Here is a 20,291-nt window from a genome sequence, read left to right on the forward strand (position 1 = left end):
CACTTATTTTTAAATTTAGGAAACACTTTTGACCTTTTTGATAGTCTTAATGCATATAGTTATACGACACTGTCAGGATCCTGAAAGGGAGTGAAAGAGGCCTCTGAAAAGCCAAGCAGACGATGTCACGAAGTTCATGCTTTACAGCCCACGTACCATTAAATAAGCTAGAACCACAGGCTTTTACTGAAACTGCCTGTTCTTGGATTGGAACTAATATATGTGAACATGGTTATCTGGTTTTATAAACCACAACAGACCATTTGAAGGGGCAAGGTGAAGAAAGAGCTTCGTGGCAGGTACATTGGTGGCAATAAAGATTGCATTATCTGGTAAAAATCTAAGAGGGCAAAAGAAAAGTCTAGCAAATAGAAGAATTAGAGTGTAGCAGTTTGGGGACATTTTGGGGGGAGTCAGCTCCTATTCAGCTGCCTTGCCTTTGAGGGCATTATGATAGGAGCTTAAAGTAGTCTGCTGTGTAGAAGTTACTGTCCCATAATGCAGTTAGCGGGTGAAGGGTTTGAGTTTCACGACTACATCTCCTGATCTGCAGTCAGGAGAGCAGGCCGGCTGCCTTTCTGCTTTTCTGCCTGAATGAAAAGGTGGGTTGTGCTTTGACTCAGAATGCAAGGAAGTACTTGAGATGCTTTTTGAGAGATTTCCAGTCATTAAGGCTAAACAAAATTGATTTTTAAAGAGGTAATCTTCCATTATCTGGGAAATAGCAATTCTATTCAAAAGGTGTTTCTAGCTTGGAATAGGTGATTGATACTAGGTAATTGATACAGTTTATCTAAAATTCTGTTTTCAAAGTATAATAACATTGACACCTATTTTGACACAAAAATAGGTACCAGTGTAACATCCTAATCTTGAAAGAATGCTCTCACCCAGTCCCAAATCTGCCAACTGTTGCATACCATTCTCATTGTTGACAATGGATAATCTTGTTTTTTGCTTAGATATCATTAAAGGAATGGGTTAAAATGGGCATATTCAACTACCTTAAACCAAAATTTCAAGTGGAGATTTATTTTCAAAATTACTTAAACTTATTTGTTATATTTTTTGGTAACTTTGGTCCTGTCCAAACACCTTATCTTGCCATCTATTAAAATCTCCCACTGTGTGTGTTTCAAGATTTCCTTTGCTTCAAAAACAATGATAAAAACCCTTATGCGGCATTTTGAATGATATGTGTTTTCAAACAGCACCCCATCTCCTTTGGAGAGATGGAATAAGTATCATTAAAATGGTAACTCAAATCAGCCAAAGCACTTTTTTGGAAGATTTAGATTAAAAGTGATTAAGAACTGCTGTGGTTTGCTGATAGATGGTATTTTGTATTACGTTAATTTCCTCATTTAAAAATAGATGACTGCTTTTAGTGCTTGAGGAGAACATTCAGGATCTCTTAAAATGCATGGATTTAGTGGGGTGATCCCATTATATGGTGTCTTTGGCCTGAAAAGAAGGAGAACACTGCTGACACAAGACATCCCAGCAAGGCCACTCTCTCAGCATCAAGAGATCCATGACAAAGCCTGCAGGAGAAGGAGAGATTTGTCAGCTTTTGCCTCCAAAATTGCCAGGAGAAATTTGAAGAATAAAAATATAACTAGTTGAGAATCCCCAAAATGTTGTTTTGAGCAGAACTGGTTCGACGCTTGATATGGAAGAGTGTTCATAATCTTGCCAAGAGATCAGGCAAATTGAACAAATGGTTCCTGGCCTAGATGTCTACTTTGCCCCAGAACAACTCTGGAATAACTTCGGAGCTTTTACTCATTTGCTTAATTTAGGGTTTGCTGGAACATTTCTTGCGTATGTATGTACCAGATTATAAAAAACCAATAAAATTCAACTACTTGAGAGATTGTGTTTTTAATGAAGTTAGTACCAGCCAATCAAAATTATCAAGTTGTTCAGTAGATTAGATAACTTTTTTCAACAAATATGATTTAAAAGAATGTGGAATATAAGAAATTATTTATATGTGCTTTTTAACAAAGATATCCTTTGCATTTGAGCATTTTTTATGAGATAGTGTTATGATTATCGTAGTAAAAACTGGAAATATTAAAAGTATTTCCCAAGGTCTTTCATGGTTTGAAAGGGCAAAGGTTAAATCTAAAGCAAGAAGATGAATATAAAGGAAGAGAAGAGGAAAAAAAACCCAGCATTGTTGCCTGTTAAAAAGTTTTGAATTATAGAATTAGTCTTTGAAAACATCACAGGATAGCAGCCTCATACTTTATGCATTGCAAAGGCCTATTGGAATTGTTACTAGAAATAAAGTTGAAGTAAAAAAAAAAAGGATAAGTTACTAACAACTTTAAAGATATTCTTGAATTTTAAAATATTGATAGGTAACATGTGAGCCTAGTTAATCCCATATGTATTATCTTTAAACTTTGGGGGGGATTTCTGATATTTAGACACTGAGGCAGAACACTGGAGCTCCTGGGGCTTGCCCTCCCAGTCTGCTGGTATGTACTCGACAGTTCCTATTTGTTATTATTGCTGAAGAAACAGCAAATGTTTGTTCTGCTGTTGTAAATTCTGTCGTGTTTCTAGCAAGGAAGTGGGAGAGGTATTTGTGGGGCACAGAAGTGGTAACCTGGAGGATGAGCTGGACATATTCCATCAAAAATCTTTGGGCCCTGACAAGTCAGAGTCGATATATTGCAAGGTTCCCTCTCACAGCCTTATATACTGAACATAGATTGATGCCTCAGCAGTGTGCTTGGCAGTTTGCAAGATGTGGGGAAATCTAAGACAAGTTAACATCCCTAAAGAAGTTAGATATTCATTTAATTCAGTAGTTAGTCATCTGTAGATACCTGGAAAGGCCTTGGGAATTGAAATGGATGACCCACTGTGTTTCTAGCACCTCACCTAAATTATTTAATCTGTGCTTTAGGATAAGCATATGGGGTAGGTATTGTTAACTTCAATAACTTGATAACTCTGAGTTAGTTCTTTATCTTTTTTTAATTTTAAATACCTATTTGGAAAATGATTAAATCTTATATTTACTGATTAATATGATGCTGTATCCTGGTTATACATGGAAGATCGTTCAGACCAGCTCTCTTATTTTACAGTTGAGATTCTGAAGGTGTAGAGGGGTGAAGAGACTTCACCAAGATGATTTTGTTCCTTTATTATCTTATTAATAAACCAAATATGGCTACTGAAGTTGATTATAACAAGAGAGATTAATTTAATGAAAGATTCGAACACTGAAAAGAAGTATTTTCTCATAGCAGCTCTATGGGGCATCTTGCTGTAGCCACCGTGAGGTACATGGTAAATTCCTGCACTGGCCCTGATGCTCCCTGTGGAAAGAGTGGACAGGAAGAGAGATGTTTGCTCTTCGACTTGATGCTCGATGGCCCAGCCTCTTACCCTTAGGTTAGAGATTTGAATTTAGAAGCAATTAAAAAGTAATCTTTATTTTCAAGCTACATATATTATCGGATTATCTCTTATGGGTCTTACTTTTTCCTCTGAACATTTTGTGAAAACCCTTTAAAGTGTAATTTTACTAATGGCTGTTTGCATCAAGAAGCTACAATTATAAGAAAAAGTAAAGTTCTAAGTACTTTATTAGAATTTGTCATTTTCCCTTTTTATTTCAAAATTAATTCCATTAAGATCTTTTAAGTAATACTGTCACAGATGAAAATGATCTAGCCAATATGTGTTGTGTTTTGTGATGGAGATGTCATTAGGGATATTTCTGTAGAAATGTCCAAAAATGTGTGTGAGCGTGACTATCTCTTCAAACTATTAAAGTAAAATGCTCATTTAGTGGATAAAAGGCTAAATAATTGCACGAAGTTTGTAATTTTTACCTCAGATAATTTTTGAATTACCAAAAGAAGAAGCTCAACGTTTTGCTAAATGAAACCTGCCATGTCTCTTCTTTTGTAGCCTAAAAGCAAAGACTTTATTTAATTTTCTGCGAAGTTTTACATTGAACTAAAAGTATGATAGGCAGATGAGGCACTGGGGGAAGGGTGAGGAGATAATTGTGATATGCTGTTATGATTTATAATGGTATAAAATAGAAACTTGCAAACTCTCTTTTCTCTATTTTTTATTTAGAACACCCTGCTTCCTTTTGTAATAAATGTTGCTCAGGGAATCTTAATGCAGGTACCCTCCTGTCTTAAGTGACTGTTGGAAGCTTTCTCTTGTATATGTAAAACTGGAAGGAATCTGAAAAGCAGATGTAACTAATGGCCCATAAATATCCTGTTTTCACCGACTTCTGAAGGTTAGGGGAATAGTGGTAAAACCTTTAGGCTTTAAAAACAATTTAAAATCAAGAGATTTGAGTAGAGGAATAAAACATCCTTTGTTTTTTTAAATCTTCTACCTTCTAAACTTTGGTATGAAAATCTAAGCCAGGGATTTGTAAAATTGTTTTACCCCTGCAATAGTCTTTACTATTTTTTTAAAAAAAGCAGCTTACTTTGAAGGCCACCCCCCAGTCTGCTTAATTAACTTTGTATTTTAGCACTTGCATAAATATGCTTGAATTACTTCAGTAAATCCCTTAAACAATTTCCCATTCTTTGAAGTAACTCTTGATGTTTTGGTATTATATTTCTTCTACTTTTCTCATCTCTCACTCTTATTCTTCCATTAAACTTCCAGAAAAAGGGGTGGAATCATTATTTTTCCTTTGTTCGTTCTTCTTAAGCAGCTCATTTCTTCTTCGCTGAGAAATACCACTATTCTCCTAAGTAATAAAATGAAAAAATTAAATTTAAACCCTTATGTAATAAAGTTGCATAGTACTATTTAATTTTAATTCAATTACAGAAGAACTTAAAAAATGTGTTCACACTCAGACACTTGTGGAATTAGGAGATCAATAGGAAAGATGACATTTCCCTGCCACTTTCAAAAGAAGCAGGATGATAGCAATATTCTGTGAGGTCTAGGATTTGATATCACCCCCTTTACAAGCTAAAGTTACCCTGTTACTCTTTCATGGATGCTATTAGAAGACATGAGACTCCTGGGTCAGAGACAAAGGAATTCGTTATTCACAGCACCCCAGGCAGCATGAGCTTCATTATATGAATTAGATCCCCCAGTGCCCAAGTCCTAAGGTGGGAAGGATGTCTCCATGGGCCTAGATGGATGCTATCCGTGCAATACAACTCCCTTTCCCAGGCTCCCTTTCAGGTAGGAGGAGGCCATGCACCTGGTGATTGGTTCTGGCCAGTAGGTGATATAGGAAAGTTATGTGATTTCTCACCAAGACAGTGGATATGATAACCATGTTTTGAGATGCAGAACGACACAGTGCAGAGAGGCTGAAGGAAAAATTGTGAGAACTTCTGATTATTTTCATCTCTTTTTAAAGGAAATTTCTATTTTGCATGACTTTATCATGTATACATATGTTAGTGTAGTGAATATGGATATAAATAAACCAATTTACATATATGAGATATGAACTCAAGTAGTTTTAACTGATGGGTATGTATAATAAAAACCATTTTGAAGACAGCCTACTCAAAGGGTGATATTTTTCATTAAACATGTTTATTGAGTACTATGTGCTTGGCACTGATCCTAAGTAGTTAGGAAGTAACTAAATTTGATGTACAGAACAGACAAAGATTATTAACTGCCCTGGTGATGGAACTTACTTTCTAATGGGGGAAGACAGGAAATAAACAGTATGTATTATGTAAGTATATACTAGAAGTGTAAGTGCTATGTTAGAAAGAAAATGAGCAAGGTAAAAGAGGTGAAGTTTGCTGTGTTTGCCATTTTACGCAGGGCCATCAGTATGCAAAATTCTTTGCCTGACGTAAAAGACCATTCTAGAGTCAACCTGCCAATTCAGTGTTTACTTCATGTTTGTCGTGAAATTTCATTTCTCCTTTGATTTTGCTTTTCCCCTTCTTTGGGATTTTGCTCTCTTCTGCACGTTCTGTCAAACTTTTTTTTTTAACTTTTGTGGTCCTGTTCAAATATCCCCTCCTCTGTGAACCCTTCCCCGAGGCCACCAGCTTCCCTCTGTACTTATCAAGAACTTAGAACTTATGACACTGGCTTATCATTATTTTCCTGTCTCTATCTCTAAACAGCCTCTTGAGGGTGGACACTAGCTCTTATTTGCCTCTGTATTGCCTGGTCCAGTCTGTGTTTGTTGAACGCACAATTTTTGAGTCAGTGGTTAAACTTAACTGAGGTGCGTAAACAGTACTCCAAAATTGTGTTGGTGAAGTTCTTTTGAAGCTGTAGTGACACTGCTGACTGAAGAGTGTTTATATGGATAATTTATACAGTGCAGAACTACTCAACTAACAAAAAATTTGAGTTAACAACAGCTTACAAGAAAGTGTTTGGCACTCGGGAAGAGTTTTCCCTTAGAAATGAAGCACGGTGGTTAGATTGTTAAACAGCTCATAAAAGCCTGCTTAAAATCACAAACATGGAGCAAAATTCTGATGTTATTATTTCTGTACCTTCCTCTGCTTAAAACCATCAAACTGTTTCTCATCACTTCTGATAAAGTCCAAAACTCTTCATGCAAAACCTCAGGGTTCCTGAATGCCCTGAGCCCTGCTTAACTTTTGGTCCTCCTTTCCACCTTACCACATTGTCACTCTTTCACTTCCTAAAATCTCTCCAGCCTCCTCACATCTCAGGAGCTTCATGCTGACCCCAGGCCAGGAATGGTCTACCTACCCGCCCTCGCTCTAGCCAGCCTAGCTCCTACTAAGCTTTTAAGGCCTCAGCTTGAAAGGTCCTCTGCAAAACTCTCCCTGACTTTCAGGCTTGGTAGGGTCCACTGTTAGAAGTTATCATAGCGATCTTGCTGAGAACTAGATAAACATTGCATCCATGTGCCTCAGACTGTGCCTGGGCATGTAGTAGGCGCTCAATAAATATTCATGGAGTGAAAATAGGAGTGTAGGAAGGCTACTTAACTATCATTGAACAGATGATACTTCTGGATACCAGAAAGCATTTAATTGCTGTACCTCTACGTCTATGAGAAGAAGATAACTTTATCCTTCTGAACCTGCATAAGTGAAGTCTTCTCTACTATGGAACTATCCAAGGGTCTCTCCCTCTAACTGTATTTTCTCCTTAAGCAATGTCATCCATGCCAACAGCTTTAATTACACCATTACCCAGATGACTTGCAAATTAAAATCTTCAGTCCAGAGTTCTCCCTTGAGATCTAGATCTGTTTATCTAATTGTCTACCTAACAGCTTCCCGTGGATGTCTCAAAGGCACGTCAACCTTCATGCGTTAGTTGGGATATTGCTAGCTGTTGTAACAAACGTGGTCCAAAATTCCAATGGTTTAGCGCAATAAAACTTGGTTTCTTCCTCACGTAACAGCCCAATTCAGGGTTTCTGGTGAGCAGGCTGTCTTCTACATGGTGATTTAGAGAAGATGACTCTATCCTTCTTGTAACTTTACTCTCTTTTTAAGGCTTGTAGACTTTTGTATGAGGCCAGTGGATGGGGAATGAGGAGATGGAAAAAGCACACTCACTTCTTAAGCTTTGTGGCCCAATACTATTTTACGTACTCCACTAGTAAGAACCCACCATGTGGCCCCAAGTAGATGCAGAGGTCTGGGAGATTCAGTGCTTGGTAGAACAGCTAATTCCCACAAGAATCCCTACTATGAAATGTCAAGTGCAAATCTTTGGCTGATGACACATTTAATATGACTAAAATTCAACTAATTTCCCAAAGTAGCCAACAAACAAGCAAAGAGACGGGTAAGCCCTGGACCTCTTCCACTGTTCCTTATTTCAGATAAGGCCACATTTCTGCATAGGCTGGAGATGTAGATAGTGTTTTTGCCATCCTCTTTTCCTTAGCGCTTTTATCGAAGAGGTCTATAATTCGTCTACTGCTTTGGTTAGTGACCAAAAGTCTGGGGCAATAAAGACTTTAAAGGTTATTGCCCAGACTTTTGGGCAATAAAGACTTTAAAGGTTAAGGAAATGAGATTCAGAAACCCCAGAATCATCCGTGACTCGTCCCTCCCCGCCATGTGCAGTGATCACCTGGTCCTGTGATTGGGCCCTCTAAATCTAGATATTGACTGGCCATTTCTCTCCTGCACCACCCTTCTTGTCTGGGTCACGACATAGCCTCACTGTTCTTCCCTGTGTCCTCTGGCTCCCCTCTTGTCTTCCTTACACAGCGGCCAAAGCAAACGTTTAAAATGCAGATCTAATCGCGTTATCCCGCTGCTGTTAACACTTTAAAGCCATCCTCTCGCTCTTGGCGTAAAGGCAAAACTCCTTAACATAATTTACGATGACACGCATAGCCTGGCTTCTACCTCGGCTCCCCCTCTGTTGCTATTTTTTCTTTTCTAGCCACAAGGTCTGCTGGTGTTCTCCCTGCTACCCTCTGCCACAGGGCCTCACCTTCACAATGCTTGCCTCTTTTTCTCACCTAGTTAACACTTACCTATCCTTGATATCTTAGTTGTGCGTCACTTCCTCTGGAAAGCTTTTCCCAACCTCCCACATCGGATCAACTTCACCCATTTAAAAATTTTAAAGCAACTTGTGTTTCTCTTTTGTAGCACTTATGACAATTACATTTTCATGTTTCTTTGTGTGATTATTGGATTAATATCTGTGTCTGCCACTGGATTTTATTTTCTTAGTGGGCAAGGACTCTGCTTTGCTCCGTTTTCTCTCACTGGCTATATTCACAGTACCTGACAAATGATCAGTGTTTAATAATTGTTTTTGAATGAATGAATCAGTGAATGACAACTGAATGAATGATTTTGTATATCAGGTGGTGTTATCAGCTCAGGCTTGAATGGGCATTATCTCCGCAGGTATGTAGAGAGATCCATGAAAGAACTGAGACTATCCCTGATATTTTTGTAGCTACATGGTTTTTGTAAGTTGCATATTTAAGATTTCTTTATGGGACAATGCAAGTCTTGCAAAGGTTAGAGAATAAAGACCAGAAATGAATTTGTTCTGCTTAGAGATTTATATTAGATCTTTACGTGCTTAAAACTTTCCTTTTTTTCTTCTTCTCCCTGGGTTTCCTAGCAACATACATTGCCATTACAGTGGACATTCTACAGATAATGATATCCTTAGTGTCTTTTCTGAAGTATTACATTTATCTATCCTAAAATAATGTACTTGCATTTGCATTTCTTAAATGTCTGACTATGTATGTATTATGTATATATGCATATGTATATATACACATATTTTCATATATGCATATACATGCATATTTATAATATTTGCTTAAAATAGTATCATATATGCATATCATGCAATATTTAAATCTTTTGTACCTATGATTCCCAAAAGTCTCCTTGGCAATCACATATTTATTTTTAAATTTCTGGGAGAAGTTATTCCAGTGTCTAAATACTTAATCTTAACTTTTCTTTTGCAAGATAGCCACACTATGTTTTAACTATGGTATCATAAGTATTAGATTTTCGTCTTAAGTCTTCTGATCAAATGTTTGGCTCTGAGGTCTTTATAAAGAATATTTCCAATATCTTGGCCTTTTGACTACATTTCCATGGTGCCTCTCGGACACTATAATGAAACAAAAATCTTTTTCTAGATGTTTAATCATTTTGGGGTTCAGAAAATACAGATTTCCATAGTAATAACATCTTTGGCATTTATATACTCTTTTGCATCTTCCATTCATTTTTATTTTGATACAAAAAGTAAATAAAAGCATGTGGAAGGTGATCACTTGCTTTTTCCCTGTCTCCATAATTGACGTTACGTGTTTATCGTTTGAGTCTGAAAGAATCAATATTGTACAAGGAAGCATGGATAGCCTTTCTCATTAAAAGAATTTTCTTTTAACTTTTCAGGAGAGTTTAGAGATTCAGAATGAACTATAGTACTTGTAAACTCTATTCTTTGTTTTTACAATGTAAAGCTCTTCTTTATTTAGACGGAATTCTATGCTATGTAGAAATATAATCAGAGTACTCCTTTTTGTGTCTGATTCATGTATTCTGAACTTAGAGCACTGAGTGATTGTATTGCTTGCAGTTCTCCGTGACTTGATGCTGTTCACTATGTCTGTAACGTTGGGAAACCCTCTAGCTAACTGTACTCAGAGTAAACTGGGCCCAGACCTGTTTCCTTTACTTAGGGCATCACATGGACTGAGGTAAAGACATCACATGGACTGAGGTAAAGACGTCACATGGACTGAGGTAAAGACATCACATGGACTGAGGTAAAGACGACATCACATGGACTGAGGTAAAGACGACATCACATGGACTGAGGTAAAGACATCACATGGACTGAGGTAAAGACGTCACATGGACTGAGGTAAAGACGTCACATGGACTGAGGTAAAGACGTCACATGGACGGAGGTGAAGACATCACATGGACTGAGGTGAAGTTCTAAGGCAACTGATAGTTTGTTTATATGAAGATAATTTGTAATCGTTGGTAAGAAATAAGGAAGAACTGAAATGTAAGTATTGTTATATGTATATATATATGTACGTGTGAATATGTAAATATATGTTATATATAGCTTCATTTAAACTGGATAAATGAAATAGTAATATTCTATTTTAAATTCATTAAATCATCTCCCTGACTTTTCCCTGTATCCACTTTTATTTAATCAGTTGCCATTAGTTTTGAATCCTAAAACAAAAATAGAGACACTTGAAATTCCGCCCTCCCATGTTTGTTAATCAAACTGATCAATTTATTCAGGCTTAGGTTCTCAACCTAAGTATTTTCTTTTTGTGCATAGTTCTTAAAGCGTCCTGTTCATTATTGTTATTTTTTAATAAATAGGAAATGAGATTAAACCATCTACCTATCTACCTTTCTGTCCATCTGTCAAGAAAGGTTGGCACTTACGTCCATGGATGTGCTTTCCATTTATGGCAAAAGAGTGACCTATTTTTTGTTCTTTTTCACAGATATTTTTCTAGTACATAAGTAAATGTGGTGTTTACTCTTCAATTTGGAAGGGGCTCTCCATTTGTAAGCATAGAAAGACATCATATTGCATAAATGCATATATTCTTTATTTTTTGGGTTATGATCTTGTAGCTGTTTTTTAGGCTTGACTTAAATGGAGTGAACTCACATATAAGTTCACCTATAAGACAGTTGGTTTATCTTCTGCTAGGATTAATGGACATTCTATATCTCTTGAGGTATTATTTCATTATAATTTATTTATTTTTCTGTCCCAGCTACTGAAGTTTCCCATATCTGGCTTCCCCTGAGGTTCTGATTGCTTAACATTCTGTGGTTTGTTTTCACCCTGAATCTCTGTTGTGAATTGTATATATTTATAAGCATTGAGCCATATACTCATCTATAAAATACTGATAAAATATGCATCTTCCCTACTTTATTGCTGGAAGAAGTGAACTGAAATAACACACTATAGCACAAAGAATAAAATAAATATCCATAAGATAATATTAATATTAATAAGTGATTGAATAAATGAATGGAGAGAAGGTACAACTCTAACTTACAGAAAAATGTCATAATATGTCTATAGATACTCCTTGTTCTGGGACATGAAGCTTAATTCCCTCCTCTTGAATGTAGGCTGGATACAGTGACTTGATTACAAAAGGTAAAGTGTGGATAGAGAAAAATAGTAAATTTATAGTAGAGAAACCTCTACTGTAAAGGTAGAGGTACATGATATGTTGATGCCCCCTGATATGATGTGATGAGAAGAGCACTTTACCTCTGTGCTATTTTTCCCCTAAACCCAGAACCCTAGTCTAAGCATGAGAAAAATATCAGACCAATCCATATTGAGGAACTACAAAATACCTAACCTGTAGTCTTCAAAACTGCCATGGTTATGAAAAACAAGGTAAGACTGTTACAGGTTGGAATGACGGTAAGGAGGTATGATGACTGAATGCGGGGAATCCTGGCTTCAATCCTGGGACAGAGAAAGATCAGTAGTGGGAAAACTGGTGAAATCTGAATTGAGTCTATACTTTAGTTAATAGTATTATACTAACATTAGTTTCTTGGTTTTAACAAGTGTCCCATGGTTAAGTAAGATGTTAACATTAAGAGAGGCTTGGTGAAAGGTACACAGGAACTCTCCTATCTTTGCAACTTTCCTGTAAATCTAAAATTCTTCCAAATAAAAAGTTTATATAAAAAAGTAAAATGAACACCTCAAAGAAACAGGACCACCTCTGACTTATTTTTCTGTCCCCACAGAAGACGCATCTTAAAATAATCTTGATAAGTGAATGAATGAATGTTGACATATTAGAAGATGGTGTGAGAATATTAAATATTATATAGATATGATTTATTGTTATATTTACTCATATTATAAAAGTAGTATATGTTCATTATACAGATAGAGAAGAAAAATCATCTTTATTTTGTTTTACCATCTAGAAATAATTACTATTAACTGTCTACACTTAAAAAAATAGTATGTATTCGTATGCATGTTTTAAACATTTGAGTTAACGCTGCAAATTTGAATTTATACCTGATTTTTTTTCATTTAGAATTATGGCATCATTACCATATTCTTGGAGAAAGTGATTTTTAAGAGTGTATAACTGGATGCAAAGTGTCAAAGAGGATGTCTGTTATTTGCTTCCAGATCGAGCGCTCTCGGCAGCCCCCCGCCTGTTTCAGCTGGTGGGGTTCTCCCCTTCCAGTTGTCAGACCAGGCATGTGGGACCCATCCTGGGCAACTCTCATTCTCTTCGACCCACATTCAATCATGGAGAGATTGTGTTTTCTCTACCTTCAAAATATATCAAGAATCCAACTACTTCTCGCTTTTCCTGCTACCACTTTGGTCCAAGCTCATCATCCTTCCCTTAAATGCTTGCTCGATTTCTACCCATGTGACACAGTCTATTCTCAACAGAGCAGTCTGAGTGATTGTGTTACAAAAGGTCATGTCTTTCCTCCATTCACAGTCCTTCGTTGGCCTCGCTTCTCACTCAGAATAACACCAAAATCCTTACTACACTCTTGACATTCTTCTTTCTGAATTTCCCCCCATTTTTAATATTCAGGTTAGTGTTGGACTACTTTCTGCTTAGAGGAAATCTGAGATAGTTTTCATTTCTGTTCCACTGTGAAAAATTCTGTCCTGTGGAAAGTGATGTGAAAACTGCCTTTCAATGTATTCTTCAGTATATTCAATATATTCTTTCAAAGATGTCCTTGTGCTTGGAAATAGTGGCACTGCTTGTGGGAAGTTTTGTAGATGGAATGTGTTTTCGATTTTGAGAAAAAGAAGTGTATGAAAAAAACCAATGCAACTATACATGTTGCATAGGCTCTTGAGAAAGAAGCAAGACTGAAGCAATGGCAGATAATAGGAGAAAAGGTTTACCACAAACAGGACTTTCCAGAAAAGATTGCTAGAGTACCTAATGCAATGATTTGTAGAAATCAAATGCCAAAAGTTTGTTGCATGAATGCAGCAGTGATTTTTAATTTTCCTCTTTATCTCTGAGATGAAGAAAACTGGATTAAAGTAAATATGATGTTTTAATAAACGAATAAGTAGGTGCCAAAGTCCTGGAGTCAACCTTTTTGTTTCTAATATATATGAGAAATTAACTGAAATGATTTTGAATGCTATTTCATAAATTCTCGCCTTTATGCATCTACATTTTTAGGCTTTTATTTTCTCATAAATTCTGAGGGATGATTTATATAATTTAACAGTGTCCTTGTCCTTCCATTGTTGATCAAGAGAGCAGTAAGCCAGTCTTTGATATAAAAGTTATCATCTTATTCATCCTGCTGCTGTCTGAATGAAGTCAGTCATTTTTTATTTGAGCTACGTCAAATTTCAACTCTCAGGAAGGTTTTTGATTTTATATTTGGGAAAAAAAAACCCTCTGCAGTGTAAAATGCCATTTGATAAGAAATAACTAATATATTTATTTCATTTCCTGTACAGAGTAACAATAAGTGTGCCTCAGGCAAAACAGTCTATCAACAGAGACACAGTAAGCAAACACAGCAGCCCAAGGAGGGGTTGTTATGCTAAAGCAGTGTTTTTATTACAGTTGTACTCAAGGGGGCTGAGGATCTGGGAATCTTTTTTAAAGAGGTAATTACCTTTTAAATGTACATTTGAAATCAAGTGTCTTTCAAAGAAAGAGTGAGATTTCTTTGAATCTATGTGCCAGAAAAAGGCAATTTACCTCCCAGGGTTAGATTACAGAATTCATTCTTTCTTCCTTTGCATGCCTAAGGATGCTGCTAGCAATGTACTTCCCTGGATGTGGATGAAGGCCCTGTCTCACAAAGTAACCTGCAGAATTGCTGGTCATGCATGGCTTCCAGCTGCATCTGCGCTACAGTCACTCTTGTCATGCTTCAGGCAGAGCAAAGAAGCTCAGGAACTGAGGGCTGCCACCATCCTCTCCTGCTCAGGGGGAGAGGACTCTGCAGGTCCTCTTTGGTCAGCTCAAGAGACTGGCAGGACAGAGCACACCCTCACATCTTCAAGTTGAAGAAGGCAAAAGGGTCTTGGAAGGCCATAATGATACTTTGAAACCTGAATACTCAAAAAAAGAAAAGGCAATTAAAAGGCCGTTTGAAAGTAAATTTTCCAAGTTGTGAAATTTATAATTAATATAATTCTTTTGTAATTTAAGAGAAATACAAGGAAGTTAAAATACTTAATAGACTCCTCGTGTAAAAGTTCTACTTTTCAATTTGACTTGATTTACAGAATTTCTCCATTTGTGAAAATATTGATGGCCAGCAATCTTTAGATGCTTAAATGTGTCTAGAGAGAGTATGCATGCCAATCCTGTTCTTTTCTGTAGGCTTATACCTAAACAGTACAAAGTGTGCATGTATCTCTTTGTTTTGTTTCATTATTTTAAAGTTCTCAGAGTTCATACTTCCCATTAGCAGACCAATCTTCTAACTGGGTTTTTCTTTTTTTTCTTTTTTTTTTTTTTTTTTTGCTGAGGAAGATTGGCCCTGAGCTAACATCTGTGCCAGTCTTCCTCTATTTTGTATGTTCTGCCATAGCTTGGTTGCCACCGAGTGGTGTAGGTCCGTGCCTGGGAACTGCGCCTGGGCTGCCAAAATGGAGTGCACTGAACTTAACCACTAGGCCACAGGATTGGCCCCATAACTTTTAAGATTTATTTCCACATCGGCTATTAAACTTCACCTTTGCCCTACTTTACTTTTCTCTTAGCACTGCTGTTAGCTAATAATTCTGGTTTTAATAACTGAATAGTTGAAAGTATTTCCAGGGGCTGGCCCCGTGGCCGAGTGGTTAAGTTCGTGTGCTCTGGTGCAGGTGGCCCAGTGTTTCGTTTATTCGAATCCTGGGCGTGGACATGGCACTGCTCATCAAGCCACGCTGAGGCAGCGTCCCACATGCCACAACTAGAAGGACCCACAACGAAGAATATACAACTATGTACTGGGAGGCTTTGTGGAAAATAAGGAAAAAAGTAAAGTCTTTAAAAAAAAAAGTATTTCCAGTCTCATCTTTTATTCACAAGGTATTTACTGAGGGCTTAATAACAGGGAGAATATAGGAATGATTATGAAAAAAGATGTTCCTGGGCTCAAAATATCATTTTTCAAAATGAGAAGACTCTTAAAGGATATAAGCAAATTTGCTTGGAGAAATGTTTCAGATGTCAAGAAAAAAACCACTAAGCATAACCCCCTTAAAAATAAATTGACCACTCAAAAACTTTCCCTGTCACGTGTCCCTGGATGTGATTGAAAATAAATTGGTTTATTACACTTTTGGTTTTTGTTTTCCAAGTTTTCGATTAAATAGAAGTTATTTTTGACATAAACTTTTGGGTAATATAATGGCCTCTAAAACTTGTTTCTTCCGTAGTTTCTTTATAAATTGTAGAATTCAATAAGTATGGCAGGAACTGTAATTGACAAATGCTTGGTGTGTATGTGCATGACTAAGTATGTATGTTTATGTATGTTTAGTTATGACTATGATCCAAAGAGTACTTAGGCAAATGCTGTATTCTTTATATGATTATATTATGTTTCTAAAAATACTGCTTTTTTAAACTATGAAAGTTGTATTTATACAATTGCATATAAATTATATCTCTTGTGCCAAAAAATTATACAACACATAGGAAAAAAATGAAACAGGCAGTTTTTCCTTTTACTCAGAGGTGGATTTTTGAGCTCACAAAAATTTAAGCAAAAAACTCACCTACTTATACCAAAAAGGGATGTTAGATTGAGGGTAAACTTTTAATTGTTTTAGCCTGGTTATATTTTTATAATTCCAACTAATTGCATGTATAATTATTGTCATTCTCAAAATAAAGAACATGTGAGTCATGGATGCCACACATCTAAAATATATTTGAAGTATTTTTCCTGCTTTGAAATATACTTTATTACTTTTATAGTACTTAAAAAATATGAATGCATTATATAGGTTTTTATTAAATATCTGAAATCTACTGGTTTTGGGATTAAAAGGGGAGAAAAAGTGTGCAGTAAGACTTCATTTCGTCATCCTGGGATTTGTATGTGGTAGATCCCTTCATTAATTTTATTTGGTACTTTAATAATTTATGTACTGCTCTTCAATGTTTCCTGTAGGGCTGTTAGGAAAATATTCAAAGTATATTCTAGATAGGATTTTACAGCTTTATGCAAAAGGAAGATGAATTATTTCTTTTAGGTCATTAAAATTGTTACTGTTCTTTCCATTTCACAATTGGCTGAGTTGCATACCAGCAGAACTTCTTCCCTTTGTGTGTTTTAAGTGCAGTGGCAGATCCAGTAACAATCTCCAAATTTGGCCGCCTTTGGACCTTAGCACAACTGCTCTGTTGCATAGGCGCTAAGAAAATTTCCTGGTTTAAGAGATGTGAATAGAGCAGAACATGTCACAAATAGAAGAAACAGAAGAAGAAGAAGAAGGGAAAAAGAAGAAACTTAAAGCTTTTTTTTTTTGGACCAATCTTTGGGAACTTTAATGTCACACTCTCATTGAGACCAATCTGCAGGTAAGATCATCTCATAACAAGGTACTTTAGATTTTCTTAATTAAATTCTCTTGGATAGAGTCCAAAATAAACTGGCCTAATACCAAACCCTGCCCTGTAGTGAATGTTGTGATGGTGAGATGTAAGAGTATAGTGTGTGTTTTTTTAAGTCCTAATAATTAAATGTGAACAAATAAGGCTGAAAGGAGTGGCCTGCCTTACAATGCTGTATAATACAGCTCCTTTGAAAACCAAGCAGGCTTCTGCCCTTATCACTGTAGGGAAGAATTCAGTTGTGATGGGAATTCACACCTCGATAACTTTCTTTTATGACGTCCATCCATCATCAACAGAAAGACTGTACTCAGTCTGAGGAGGTTTCCCAGATGTGACATTCTGGGTAAGGCTCCTTGTCTCCGGAAGACAGTAGTGCAACCAAGAGCCAGAGGAAGCACTTCCCTTCATCAATGGCTGAGACAGTCCTAAATAACCCTGAACAGCCAGGCTGCTGAAGATTTTTAGAACATTTCAATCATTTTCATCACCAAAAGGAAAAACAACAGAACTAACAGTAGCAGTAGCCAAGGGATCCTCTATCATCGTTAAGACCTGGCTTGAGTTTTCTTGGATCACTTATTGTGTAACCTTGTCAGTCATGCATTTTTGGAAGCCACTATAGCGTGACTTTTGCAGAATGAAAGATGCAGGATGTGTTCAGAAAGCATCACTGAGGGCTCAATTTTATTGGCCACTAAACTGTTGGATACTGTTAGCAGATAATGGGCAGATTCCATAATAGATGGAGGGGAAGTCTTAATTAGCCCACTGTGATTTTCGGAGTATCTGTCTACCAACATGAGTAGCCATCCACTTTCGTTTTGTTTCCCTACCTCTAAGATAGTAAAATAATGCTTAGAAGACAAGCAAACCCTATTCAATTAATTTAGAGACATTATACACAAAAATGAATTTTGGTATATGTCTTAGTCTGCTTGGGCTGTCATGACAAAATACCACAGACTGAGTGGCTTAAACAGCAGAATTGATTTTTCGTAGTCCTGGAGGCTGGAAAGTCCAAGATGGAGGTGCCAACAGATTTGCTGCTTGGTGAGGATTTTCCTCCTGATTTGCAGACGGCCTCTCCCTTGCTGTGTCCTCCCGTGGTGGAGACAGCAAGCTTGGGTGTCTCTTCCTCCTCCTATAAGGGCACTGGTGCTAGCAGATTAGGGTGCCAGCCTATGACCTTATTTAACCTTTGTCAGCTCCTCTCAGGCTCTATCTCCAAATGCAGTCACATTGGGAGTTAGGGCTTCGACATAGGAATTTTGGGAGAACACACACTTTCAATCCATAACAGTGTACGATTAATTAGGAGAATATATTCTTTTGGACTTCTTGGGAGTGTCACCACTTCAGTGTCTGGACGTCCTTGGCAGTGATGACTGATTTAATTCTGTTTTTCAATTGTTCTCTCAATTTAACCCCCACCTAGAGGATGGATTAGCCCTGCCCTGTGCTAGAACATCATTCTTGTTCAGAAACTAGGAGCCTCTGGAGACCTGTAGGCTGGTAGTTTAGTGAATCCTTGAGACTGTGTGTCTGGAGTTTTGGGTCTGAATTTCTCCTCCCCTTTAGGAATGAGCCTCCTCCTCTTGTCTGGTCCAGTCCTATATGCGAGACCTAGTAACTAGGTCCTGGTCTTGTGTACTCAGTGTCACAATCCATGCCTGGGTTTACTGGTTTCTTGGGACACAGGTTTTTTATTTTTACTTCTTTATTCTGGTAACAAATATACGTTGTTGTTCTCCTGTGGGCCACTGTGCTAGGGGTGAGAAACACAACTGTGAATAAGAAATTCAGATTTCCCTCCTCAAAATCTCTCTCCTGATGTAACACTAATATCTTATCTGCCTGAACTGATAGCTAACTAGGTAATTTATTTTTGTAGTTACTTTCTGATGTGGAATAGATTTAAATAGGCAATTTTAATATAGTATGCTAAATGTTAAAAAGGAGGAGGTACAGGATGATATAACAAAATGGTAAGATAGCCAGACTTGACTTGGAGAGTTGGACAAAGTTTTTTGGATAAACTGATATTTTGAGTCTTGAGGATGAAGAGGAATTAGACAAAGAGCTGGGAGGCAAGTGATTCTAGCAGAAAGGACTGGATATACAGGACATACTGAGGACCTGCATGTCTGGCTAACACACAGCTTATGAGGGAGGAATCAGTTCTCCTTGGTTTTCACTAAGGTCATCCAGATATTGGAATTATGAATTTGAATCCCCACTTTTGTAGGTTTATTTCTCTCCACTCTGCATCTGTCACCAAAATCCCCTTTAGCTGCTAGTCTCTACCAAAACTCTATTACTTGCTTCCCCTTAATCTTTCCTAGGTGGCTAACACATGTATATGTGTTTTCTGAACAGACAAAATAACTTTCTGGCCATGTAGGCTTAAACTAACACCAGGGCACATGTTTAGGGGGAATGGGACAGCATAATCATTCTGCATGGCCACATATATGCTTACTCATGAATGGCATGTCTGAAGAAAGTAGCCAGTCTAGATTTGATTGCAAAGCTTGCATATTTATTCATACCACACTAGTGGTGTGGAGTCTTAGTATTGGAAGGGAGCTAAGAGGTCATCTGATTCCACCCTTGCTGTGCAAGTCTAACAGATGCAATAATTCCTGGGGTACAGTTTTGAGTTTTTCTGCATCATCCTATGGGTGTCGTATATATACATTCAATGTTAGAGATATGCTCTTTATCAAGAATAATTTCTGAATATTACTCAGACATAAAAAAGGAGGAAATCTGGGGCGCTGGCCTGGTGATGTAGTCGTTAAGTTTGCATGCTCCGCTTCAGCGGCCCAGGGTTCATGGGTTCAGATCCCAGGTGTAGACCTACACCATTCATCAAGCCATGCTGTGGTGGCATCTCACATACAAAATAGAGGAAGACTGGCACAGATGTTAGCTCCAGAACCAATCTTCCTCACCAAAACAAAAAAAAAAAAAAGGAAGGAAATCTTGCCATTTGCAAGAACATGGTTGGACCTTGAAGACATTATGCCAAGTGAAATAAATCAGGCAAAGACAAATGCTGTATGATCTCACTTATATGTGGAATCTGAAAACAAAACAAAACACTCATAGATACAGAGAACAGATTGTTGGTTCCCAGAGGCAAGTGGTGAGGGTAGGGGGCGAAATGGGTGAAGGTGGCCAAAAGGAATGAACTTTCAGTTAT

The 20,291-nt window shown here is 37.2% G+C and overlaps 1 protein-coding gene and 1 long non-coding RNA gene across 6 annotated transcripts in view; both read left to right on the forward strand.

Moving 5' to 3' along the window:
- NKAIN2 (sodium/potassium transporting ATPase interacting 2) overlaps positions 1-20,291 on the forward strand; it is a 921,761-nt gene that overhangs the window by 20,206 nt on the left and 881,264 nt on the right. The window lies entirely within an intron of this gene.
- Positions 16,910-20,291, forward strand: part of LOC138915838 (uncharacterized) — a 32,006-nt gene continuing 28,624 nt past the window's right edge. Inside the window, exon 1 of the long non-coding RNA XR_011422193.1 lies at positions 16,910-17,050. This is a non-coding gene — a long non-coding RNA (uncharacterized lncRNA). The remainder of the gene's footprint in view (positions 17,051-20,291) is intronic.

Source organism: Equus caballus, chromosome 10, assembly GCF_041296265.1.
Source record: "Equus caballus isolate H_3958 breed thoroughbred chromosome 10, TB-T2T, whole genome shotgun sequence".
Classification (NCBI taxonomy): domain Eukaryota; kingdom Metazoa; phylum Chordata; class Mammalia; order Perissodactyla; family Equidae; genus Equus; species Equus caballus.